This window comes from Thermobia domestica, chromosome 18 (genome assembly GCF_964235325.1).
Source record: "Thermobia domestica chromosome 18, izTheDome1.hap1.1, whole genome shotgun sequence".
Lineage (NCBI taxonomy): Eukaryota > Metazoa > Arthropoda > Insecta > Zygentoma > Lepismatidae > Thermobia > Thermobia domestica.
The window spans coordinates 98900453-98912941 of record NC_137471.1 but is presented as its reverse complement, the minus strand read 5'-3'; the positions used below and the strand labels follow the sequence as shown (position 1 = coordinate 98912941).

The 12489-nt window shown below is 33.5% G+C and overlaps 1 long non-coding RNA gene across 3 annotated transcripts in view; it reads right to left on the bottom strand.

Annotated features, from left to right (window-relative positions):
- The window catches only part of LOC145675497 (uncharacterized), a 336608-nt gene that overhangs the window by 297539 nt on the left and 26580 nt on the right, over positions 1 to 12489 (bottom strand). For 2 of the 3 annotated variants that reach the window (XR_014129133.1, XR_014129135.1), the window contains exon 1: positions 6486 to 6621. The exons of the other annotated variant lie outside the window; for it this stretch is intronic. This is a non-coding gene — a long non-coding RNA (uncharacterized LOC145675497). Of the gene's footprint in view, positions 1 to 6485; positions 6622 to 12489 lie in introns of those variants that run through there. 3 annotated transcript variants of the gene reach the window in all.

Genomic DNA, 12489 nt, shown 5'->3' with positions numbered 1-12489 from the left:
TAATTGTTATAGTATAACATGGAAGTAATAACAATCACTCACAGAAATGTAACAAGATTATGACACCAATGTTGTAAAGAGTTTGTTTATACCTACATTATTTTTCTAGCTAGAAATTGTTCTGATTTGTCAACATCAAAAACATAAGCGTACCTAATATTACTCTGCAATATCTATTCGTGAAGTGCTTGGAGGAGTTTAACATCCAATACCTTCCAAACGGTACAAACTATGGTAAAATTCACTACACCAGTGAATTTCCGAGAAAATTGTACATACATTTGATATTGCATCTATTCCCATTTGAAAAACCGAAATTAATCCAATATGGCGGATCAAGATGGCAGCCAGGATGAGTAACACGTATCAGAGAAGTAGTACTTGATCCAATTTGTTTTGCATATGCCCACATTCATATCTAGTTACATCTAAAGAAACTTAAAAGCAATTTTGTGCCCGAGCATTATAGTAGTATATAATTGAATTCAGATGTATGAAGGTCAATACATATGCAAATTACCGATATGGGCCGCTAAAATAAGTACAGTACATACTGGACTGCGGAAAACTTTACAATTGAATCAATTTTACACAAATCCTGAGGGGGCACTTCGCGAATGTATCTTGTTAGATACGATACTACCATAGTAATCTCTATAGGTCTATGTTATATATGTATATCTGTATAATCTGTATATCTGTAGCGTTTTAAGTTACACAAACATACTGTATTTATATCAATTTTACAATGCTATTTTTTTGAGTTACTTCTCTCATTTGTCAACTGAAGATTTAACTCAATTTTATAAGTATTTTTAAAGCTGCACTTATTCAGGTATAGTTATGACCAATGTTCAAAAATTTTATTCTGGCTTACAGGGTAGCTATTTGAAGCGATCGCAACGCGTTTTTATTGCTTATGCGTACGCTTGGAATACGCTAACCATGTATTTAAATGTGGATGGCTAATCACAAACGCGAAAGCAATAAAAACGCGGAGAAAACATCTGCTCGAGCGTATTTGGTGCGTTTCGGAAAAATAGACCGCCTGCTGTTTTAAAGATGTCAAAAGGAAGGGAAAAATGAAAGACGTGTTGCCAGGCAAGGGGATTTTAGCAAGAAACATCTGTTTTGAAGATGCTTTGTGCAACGCATTCTCAAATAGCTACCAGACTTAGACACCAGTTCTGAAGATCAAGCGTCATAATGATACAAAAATATTTTACACTTGTATTGGTCATAAATTAACAAGTTGCCAGGCAGTGTCATGCCGTGGAAAATCAGCGCACAGAACGAGAGTATACGACGGTGCCCCCGTACATATGAGTGAGGTTGACAGATCAGCCACGAAGCGTAAGAAAATTTTCAAAAATAAACCCTGCTTTTCCTTTATTTTGAACACTTTTTACTTTTTCTTCCATTTTATAGGTCTTTATGTGCACTTGCAGTTTCCTAACATGAGTAACATTATAGGACTACTTCCTAAATCAGGAAGAGGAATTAAGTACATACTAGTAATATTCCAAGTAATTTTTCCTCTCTCTTTTTCTCCTTTTCTTTTTCCTCCCGAATTTTGCACCCCCTTAGTTCGGCGCCCGGGCCAGCACCCCGCTCGCACCCCTCATGGCAGGGTACTGATGTCAGGCTCGTATTTTCGTTCATCATGGCGACCTGAACCCCGGAATTTTTCGAGCTCTGGTTATACCCTAATATTCCAACACGATCAATAAGAACATTTTGTTAATACATGACCGAGAAATTTCGTTCTACTTCTACTAAAATATATATACTTGTGATACAGATGTAATGTAGCACACGTAGCGACTACAGTCGTATTGCAGAACTGAAGAAATGATTATTTATATCAGGCAGTAAATTGCAGATTAACTAGTATATTCAATCATATTAGGGAGAAGAAAGATTTGAATGAACGTACACAAGTAGAACAAGTGTATTATTTTTAAAAAAAATATTTTTTTTAAAAAAAAAGTGGACATACATTTTTTGATTATCGATACGAGACGAGATTTTTAAATGATACTTCTTGTCTCGTCTCGAAACCGACATGAGAATTGTTGTGTTTCTCGTCTCGTGGACAACACCACATATAGGATCTCGATTACTGTGTGTGTACGTGAATTGGGAGGGAGAAAGAAAATTTTAAAAAGTAGAAAAATGATTTGATTTGATTTGAGTTTAGAGTCTCTTTAATCAGCAACGTTATGTGCGACGGGAACTTACAGCTTAACGTGGTATCCGAACCACATTAGCTCCCGCCAGGAATCGAACCCGAGTATGCTGGTCAAAGAGGGAGCCACGAGAGAGCTCGAAAGAGAAAAGAAAACTAGAGCTTATATTGTATTTTCAACTTAGTAAAATCGAAATTCTCTCAAGAGAAAAGTTTCATAATTAAGGGTAATAAAGTTTATACCTATCCGTCGTTAAAAAGGGTACAAAATCATCAACAAGAATGGAAATATATAATTTATTTTTCAGTATAATCAGATATGCATCTACACTATGTTGGAAATTATCGAAGCCAATTTTGTAGTTCCATGATGTGCAATTTTCTTTGCTATAAGTATATTTTTTGTTTGTTTCTCTTTTTCCCCTTGTGTATGTAAAAATTATCTCTGACAAACATTTCATTTCAGAAGGATTTACATACACATAAAGGCTAACAATCAGCGAAAGATTTTATGTTCATTACGTTCCAGTCACTAGCACGTGCCTTTGATGAAACAACATTAAAATTTGAACGTTTTAGGGTGGTAGGAATTCTACTTTAAACTATAGGTCCATATAGCCAAGATGCTGAAAAGGGATGCTAAACTTCAATAAACAAACACCATCTATGTTTATCACTTTCAGTTCGGAAGTAATGCAAGTTGAAAGTCTGGGTTATAAAACTTTGCGGCATTCGAAAATATATTTTCTCTATAGCCTGAAGTAAAGTGGAAGGAAAGATGTTCCTCCTTCACCCAGGTACCCATTCTAATGAGGCTGGCTGAACCTCAGAGCCGCATTGCAACAAAGATAGAAGAATTCCCGTCCCCTGAGGGTTGAATCTGGGCCTCTCAAGTGACACGCCTTGCCTGCCACGCTACCACGCCACTCTTTCCCTCAAGCCTATTTCACCAAATCCTATTCAATCCTTGCATATCACATATGTCTCATGCGGGTCAACTGTCGTACCCATCTTTCACATCTCGATCTAATTTGTTTGTAATAAATTCGACGGTGCCCGTTTGTTTGCTTAGCTTTACTCTGGAATTTTTGCTCAAGTTTTTATTTTCGAGTACCATAACCCTATGTTCAATTTTTCTTGTCAGCGCAGAACTTATATCTACACGGGGACACGACACAAGTCCTAAACGGCACAAGATCTAAACAACACCAGACCTAAACGGCACAAATCCTAAATGGCACAAGACCTAAAAATAATTTCGCGGTACAAGTTCTAAACAGGACAAGACCTAAACGGCGCAAGTCTTAAATGCACAAGACCTAAAAATCATTTCACGGCAAAAGTCCTAAACGGCACAAGACCTAAAAATCTCTTGTGGCGCTACCATCGCGTTCGTGCCAAGAATACTATCAACCTGTTAAAGTTTGACATATTGTTTCATATTACAGAACCAGAATCTAGCTTAGTTCTTACAACTAGCTTAAATATTTTACACAAGTACAGTTTGTATAAGTACATATTCTGTCGTTCTGAAATAATAAATAAATAAAAAAGCCTATTGTCTTTTTTTTCCCTCTTTGCATGATAGCATTTGTATGGTCACAAAATTTTAATTGCCTATCAAATGTGATTCCCAGATCTTTCATAATGTCTGTTTGTTTCTATTCCTTTACCATTGACCTCGTATGAGCAACATAATGTTGTGTTTTATTATATATTGTCATGAATTTTGCTTTCTTTGTGCTGATTTGAAGTAATTTAGTTTTACACATTTATTGTATTGAACTCTTTCTGTAGCACATAGTTGTCACACTCGTAATTAACTACTCTTTACTCGTTATCATTATTAATAATAGTTCTAATACGTATTGCTAACATAGCTGTTACCGTTGGAATTAACTAATAATAATAATAATAATAATAATAATAATAATAATAATAATAATAATAATAATAATAATAATAATAATAATATGTTTCAGATATGCTAAATATTTGAGACCTGAGCGATGATTGTATGTGAAGTTAAAATCAAAGGTTATGTCAGGGACGGCAAATGATGGCTTAACACCCAACACAAACTCATGGCCCCCGAAATGGGAGTTAGTCTGTTTTATGTTTATTAAACGTATTTAATAATTACAGCAAATTAAGAATGTTTATAATAGAATGTGAAAGAAAACACTTTTTTTTTTAAACTACGTCAACATGTTAAAATAATTAAAGGAACCTAATTAATCATCCACTTTGTACTCTCATTTGCTTAGCTAGGTTGAGTTGAGTTGATTTTAGTTTAGCGTTCCTTTCAGCAGCGAGTCTGTATGGAACGTGGACCTATTTATTAACGTAGAATCCAAACTACATGAGCTCCGGCCGGGAATCGAATTCGAGTATACCACGCCAAAGGCGCGTACGCTAATCGCTTAGCCTAGCCACGAGGGAGCTCTTGCTTACCTGGCCGAACTGAGACCTAAAGGAAAAGAGTTTTCTGCCCAAATCTCATAAGCAGTGGGAAATTATAATATTATAAAAATTGACCCTCCTTCTCTCGTAGAAGTCTAATTTTCAAGACACTGAAACATATATTTTATTAGTTTTAGTTAAAAGTTCAAATACCGAGTTTCACGCATCCAGCTTAAGCAGATACTTCCTTACTTTATAAATATTTTCTGAATAAGCAATGGGGACTTTAAACATTAAAGAAAGTGTCCCCTTTGTTCTTTCCATTTTATGTGTTGAATTTTCAGTTTTTTTAAGTGCAAATTTTATATGCCAAGTTTCATTTTACTAGCTTCAGAGATTTGCGAGATACACTACCCCATCCTTACCCCGGAAATCTTACCCCACCCTTTTTACGATACGTATTTCCAAAAATTATTTCTTATACCGTGCTTTCCTAAGAAAATTATTTTTTAAAATTAAAATTTAACGACTCTACTTGTTGTAGTATGCCCAAAAAGTCACTTATCTTAACTCTTCTATATAAGACTACAGAAGATAGACACATTCAAACAAATGGACTTCCATGAACGGTTTCCGATCTCTTATGACTAACTTATTCGTACATTTTACGCAAGTTGTGGTCTTAAATTCAAGCACTAAGATCAAGGTTTCAAAAATATAACAAAATGGAATAATAATAGTAATAATAATAATAATAATAATAATAATAATAATAATAATAATAATAATAATAATAATAATAATAATAATAATAATATATACGTGTGTGTAATATGTATATATTTATTGTCTTATTGAAGCTTTCGTAATCTGGAAATAAACTTTTGGTTTGTATATGTTTCTGCAAACGTATTGTGTTAGATATTGCATTAGTAATTTAGCGTTATTTGTTGATTTTTATCTTGCTTTTACATATCAACTCTATCAAAACACACTGTGAAATACAGTAAATGTTCCTTGTTCAGTTTTAAATTTACTGCGTTCTTAACTTACGCAGTCGGTATTTAATGTTCATTTGTGAAACATCTGGTGGGCTTTTGTCCTACCTTTGGAAAGTTAGGGTGGCTTTTTGTATTACTCTTAATAAACTACACTCCACAGAGTATATATTGCAATTCTGAATGCTTGCTTCGTTTCAGAAAAGTCTGGTAAAAGTCTTTTTGAACATTTTTATTTAATTCTTTTTCAGGAATTTGTCATGGGATTCTCGTATCTCCATTTGAAAGAAGTGAATTTCTTAACCACTTATGCAATTAATTCTTAGAATGAAATAGGTTATATAATGTAATTCATGTATAACTGCAGAACCGATAATGATAATAATAATTTTAGTAGTACAAATGTAACTGTTACTATTGGAATTAGCTACGTTGGGACATTGTTGCCAACTAGTTACTGTATCGTCGCAATTTCTTGTGGTGGTGGCGAATTTCAGAACTAAAGCAAGTGAATGAAAAAGGTACAAGACCTAAACTTCATAAGACCTAAATGACACAAGACCTAAAAATCATTTCGCGGCGCTAATCTTAACTGGTGCAAGTAATAAATGGAATAAGATCTAAACCTAAAATTTAGGTCTAGTGCCTATGTTTTTAGGACTTGTGTCGTTTAGGTCTTCTGCGGTTTAGGACTTATGAATGTTAATCATCTACACTACGACACATTTGGATAAGAAATACTAAAAGATAGGTGCATTTACAAATTTTGGAATCAGATGAATTTAAACACGCCAAACTAAGAATCCCTTTGTAATCTATATAACCAATGTGTATTAGTGCACTATTCTAATATAAAGAGAAGATATAATACATACAATAAAAGATGATACACTTACCAGTTGTTAATTTGGAGATTTGATGTGACTTGTGATCTTCATTATCGAATTAATGAATATTTTTCAGAGACTGAGCTAAGGTAACCAGTTAAACTACATAAGAATGACAAACTAAAACGCTCTTGTAAGAATTACAAACAACTTGTGTCTGTTAAGAATAAAAATCAAAACAAAAAGCTCAGATAAATAGATATAATTAAAACTTAAATTCCAGGGGGAAAACCAGTTGCTATTAATTTTTTGTTTCGTTTTTTGTTCATTTTCTTTTTCTTTCTTTCTTTATCTCTGTTATGCTTTTTTTCTTTTTTTCAGAGACAATAAGTTGCTACAACATATATATGTGTGAGTGTATATATGTGTGGTGAAGATGGTTCATGAATTGGATACCATTAAAAATTGATTTAAGTCTAATTATCTGACATGAACGGAGCAGAAATACTATCTTCGGAAAGCGTAGCCAGATACACAAGACATTTAACCAGTTTGTGAATAATTGCAGTTTAACTTGAATTTCCAGTGGTATTTGAATATATTTATCAGTTCTGTATAGCTTTTTCTAAATCAATTCTATTAATTACAAATTATTTTCACTGCTCGATTGGATATTTCGCATCGAAAATGTCTTCTTTTGTATTATTGGTTGATTGGGTTGGAATTTAGCATCCCTTTCAATAGCGAGATGTGGACTTACAGCTTAACATAAAATTGTTATCATAAAATTGCGTGCCTGGCAGTATTCATTTTTTAAAAAAAATAACTGAATTATAGAAACGTACTTTAATCCAGTATATAGTTTTTTGTTGTTTGTAAATGTGAATGGAAAGTTTTTTAATGTAAAAAAGAGGAATAAGGAATTTCTTTCATAAAAAACAAGTAACAGAAGTTCTCCATTTTATAAAATACTCGAAGTGCTGAGTAATAACCAATAAAATTTAAATTCTTTATTGTTATTTTTAGTTTGCGTGATAATTTTTCTGTATCATTAAAATAAGCCTTATTATAGCATCTTTATACAAGTAAAAAAGTTATGTAAAAAAGAATACGTTTTAGGGCAGTCAAAGTTATTTTTTAATGTAACGTATAAAAAACGAAGAACGAACTTGTTATAAAGAATCCTTTGAAATTATTTCTTCAGGAAGAAATCACGTTCGAACATAACAGGTAATAATAATAATGTTTACTGTTAATTCCGAGTAATTGTAGGGTCTTCTGCTTTCTTTTAGAACAAACCCGATATTCTAATATTTTAGCTTGAATATTTTTTTCCAATTTGAACAGGTCTTCCTCCTGGCTGTATGGGTAGTGTACACGACTTCGACGCTCAAGACCCAGGTGCGATTCCCGGTGGGGGTTCATGTGTTTCGGATCCCATATTAAGCTGTAGGCCCACGTCTCATGTAGGCTTGGTGCTGAACGGGACTCTAAACTCAAAATCAACTAACAAACTAATCCAATTTGTACCATGTTGGCAATGTTGTTTCCTTTCAGGAAACTTATGAAATATTTTAACAAACTTTGGAAAAGTTAGGTTGGCTAATATTTCCATCTAACTCAAAACATAATACCTTTGTAGGAAGGAAGAAACAAGGAGCAGGAAATTACCAGTTTTTAGAATAAGTTATATAACAACATTTATTTGCTAATGTTATTCGGAAGAGAAAATTCATTTTTATTTTAAACAAGGCAAAGGTATCCTATTCGAAACCATCAATGTCAATGGAAGCAAAATTTCTATAATTTAACCAAACTTCATAATAATATAATAATTATAATAATTATTATACTATGTTCTACTAATTATTGGATTCTATATATTAATAGCTGTGTCTGTGAACAAGAAACTTCAGATTCAAATTGAAAGTGACTATGTTTGTGACTCTTAATCTCTTAAACCACCCGACCGATCTCGATCAAACTTTCAACATGGGTAAGATTAGGACCTGGGATGTTTTCATCATTTTGATGGCACAATATAGGGGAGGGGAAAGAAGACATATATGTAAAAAAAAAAAAAAAAAAAAAAAAAAGTGATTTCATCACGCTTAAACCAGAGAACCGATCTTAATCAAATTATCAACATAGATGAGGTTCGGATCTGGAGTGTTTTTTTTTTATCATATCCCTTTGACGGTAGCACTTGGGGTAGGAGGAGGAGAGGGGAGAGATATATATACAAATAAATAAAACTTAACTCTTGAACTACCTGACAGATCTCGATCAAATTTTCAACATAGATAACGTTCGAGCCTGGAAAATGTTTTTGTTTTAATATTTTTTTTGGGGGGGGGGGAGAGATTAATATATAAAAATAAATAGAACTTAACTCTTGAACCATCCAACCGATCTCGATCCAATTTTCAACATACATGACATTCGGGCATGGGATAATTTTTTTTATCATGCTGTGCCCCGTAACATTGGGAGGGGAGAGGAATGTATAAAAATCACCGAAAATGACCAATATCAAAGAGCGCTTTAGTAACAGTGAAAACAGAACATATTACTATTTCTCCTTAATTTAACCCAGCGAAATCAGGGTGAGTCTTTGATTCAAGAGCGTGTTAAATTCGAGTAATTATCGATAAATTCTTACCTTTTCTTAAAAAATAAACAGAGTTTTGGTGAGCAATAGAAAGGTATATTGAAGTGTAATGTATGTAACCAAGTCATATGTATAACGTAGTTAATTATACAGTAGATGGCTACACTTAATGACAGATGTTTTATGATATTTCAATGTGTACTTGGCTATCAAGAGCTCTGTAAACCTTCTAACAGGGCACTACTTATAAGAAGTCAATTATACCTATAGTATATAAAAGATAAGAAAAAAAGAACTGACAAAACGAGGGAAGAAGGCATGGGAGAAAATGAAGTGAGGGCCAATGGAAAGAAAAATAAAGGTGTGAAAAATCATATAGACACCTCAACGTTAAGTGTTTAACATACTCACCTGAGTGTATGCGTGTAGTTCTTGAGGAAACACACTGTATGCTTTTCATTCGAAAATAGAGAGGGAAAACTGACAAAACACAACGTTTAAATGTTATGAGACGTGTGATGATTAATTAGCTAGACATATAGGAAATTTCTGTACTAATATTCTTTTATTCCCAGATTATTCTACACTCCACATGTTGTAATGAACAAACTCCATGGCTCTGGATAAGTAGAGTAACAAATAAAACACAGTTCTGACCAGAGCAGAATGAAATATATTAAAAACTATACTTACAATTTGTTACAGTTTCAAGGACCTAACGTCCTCTTCATCAGACACAAACAAACATACATCAGAGTGTTTGTGTCTGATGAAGAGGACGTTAGGTCCTTGAAACTGTAACAAATTGTAAGTATAGTTTTTAATATATTTCATTCTGCTCTGGTCAGAACTGTGTTTTATTTGTTACTCCACATGTTGTTTGTTGTAATTTAGCGTTCCTTTCCAACACCAAGGCTATATGAGACGTGGACTTATATTTTCATAAGGAATGGCACATCATACGTCTAATCTTACCAAGTGATCCTACAATTTGAACCTTATTTTGTTATAATTTCCATTTGTAGTAACACAAATCGATCTTCTAAATTTTTCTAATGAAAAAATATACACAGTAATTAGTGGCTTTCGTACTCTTAAAGCTGTTAATGTCACATCTTATCTAACTGATCGGTGCTTTATCATTTCATCCGTATCATTCCTGCCGCTTCCTTTTATCGTATCAATAACACTGCAACATGTCATGTGTCACTTTAGTGAGTTTTTTCCAATCCAGAGTGCCAGTTTCATCGTGTATATGAAAGTCATGAAAGTTTTGTCAAGTGTCTGTTATGTACGTACAAGCAGGTTATCCTACGTAATATTTATATTTTAACTAATTAAACAAACTACTTAACAAGGATTGAGATAAAAATAAACATAAAACACTATACTAGTGATCAGATGACACGAAAGTTCTTCAATCATAAGAATAATAAGATGAAACATTTGGAGGGTTAGAACCTCATGCGTTTGTTGTAGGTTACATTTATTGTTGTTGTTCAAATCATTTAACAACCGATTCAATGATTAGTATATTATAGTAAGTTGACTTAGTACTAATATTACTACTGTAAGATTATATTGTTTAGTATTTATATATTATCAGGTTGTCTAAAAAGTATATGGCCTTTGGAGGTCAAAATTGAGAATATATTTGTTGTGATTTAAAAATAACATATGAAACAACACATGTTTAATGACCTGCCATTTCTTCGGCAACATTATAATCCCATTACTGTAGTAGAACTCCTGTGGTTTCTGGTCAAAATTACGACACGTGCTTTTTTTACAGGCCTCTTTTGAAACTAGCTTCAAATCATTCAAAAATTCCTGCAGATACCGGAATAAATAATAGTCTGATGGTGCCAGGTCTGGACTATAGGATGAATACATTAAAATCTTTCAGTTATATCATGTGTAAAAGGATCAATACTTTTTAGACTACCTAATATTATTATTTACTCCAATAATATTAGTAACAGTGACTAGGAATGCCAAATGCTACATAAATAATCTATATCTGCGTATCAGTAGAATTATATTTCCATTGATAAGCTCTTGTCTCAACTGCAGCACGTTTTAGTTGTCTGTGTAAAAGAGTGAAAAGTGTATATATTATACTAGAGATTTTTGTAAGTATTTTATCAGAGACAATTGAGGAGGTGCCGACCAAAATTGCACTTTAATGGCACAACAACAGCATCTAAAATGGATTCGGTTACGACCATTGCCCAGTTACGCCAAGATAAATACCGAATGTGGAATACTATACGCCGTACAGACACTTAGCATTTGTTCTACCAGCTATTTAGGTCTATCCAAACGGAAACTTGAAGAACATATCTCAACGCCCGCCACGGAGGAGGCTTATTATAATGAATGTAGAAGGCATAGTACTATTACTTTCAAGATCGTTTGACAAGATGAATATATGAATCACAATTTGTGTCTGCAATGCCAATACTACACCAGCGAACGCCACTCTGCGTTTTTCTTGAGTGGGTTCGCCGAGATTCTCTTCGGTATTGCGGGAAGAGGCTGGAGAGGCGATTGGGCTACGTTGGTATTCAGCGATGAGAGTGATTTTTGCCTCCTGTAAATGTAGAAAATCAAAAATCAACCGTGTATTAGCACTTATACAAGTCTCATGTCGAGACGTCCAATACACTTAATATTGTGACCAATATCTCCTATAATCATCTTCTTCTAAAGCAACAAGTTTGATCCAGATCCACGAATTAGTACTAAGTGTTCTTAAATGTGTTTCTAGTAGAGTATTTATTACCAGCATCTTAGAAGAATAATTATAAAATATTAATGAAATATACAGATAACATATGAACAAAAATCCTCTTATAAGTTATATTCGCGAAGTGTCCCCTCGGGATTCGTGTAAAATTGATTTAGATCCAAAGTTCTCAGCGACCCAATGTGTATCGTGCTAATTTTAGCGGCCCATACAGGCAATTTGCATATTTATGGGCAGTCATATATCCGGAATTCATAAACTACTATAACACTCGGACACAAATTGCGTTTAGCTTCCTTAGATGTAAATGGACATGAATGTGAGCACATGCCAAACAAATTGGATTAAATATGGCTTCTCTGACCCATGTTACTCACTCCGGCCGTCATTTTGGATCCGCCATATTGGATTCAACTTTCGGTTTTTCAAATGGAATAGGTGCATGTGATATATCAAATTCATGTACAGTTTTCTCGGAAATGCACTGGTGTAGTTAATTTTACCGTAGCTTGTACCATTTAGAAGATATTGTATATTAAATTCCTCCAGGCACTTCGCGAATATACGTTGCAGAGTAATATCAGTTACGGTTACGATGTTGACAAATCAAAATAATTTCTATCTGGAATAATACTGTAGGCAGTGGCGTATTTAAGAGAAAGGATTCTGGGCTTAAGCCCTCCAAATTTAATTTACTATCTTAAAGTAAATGA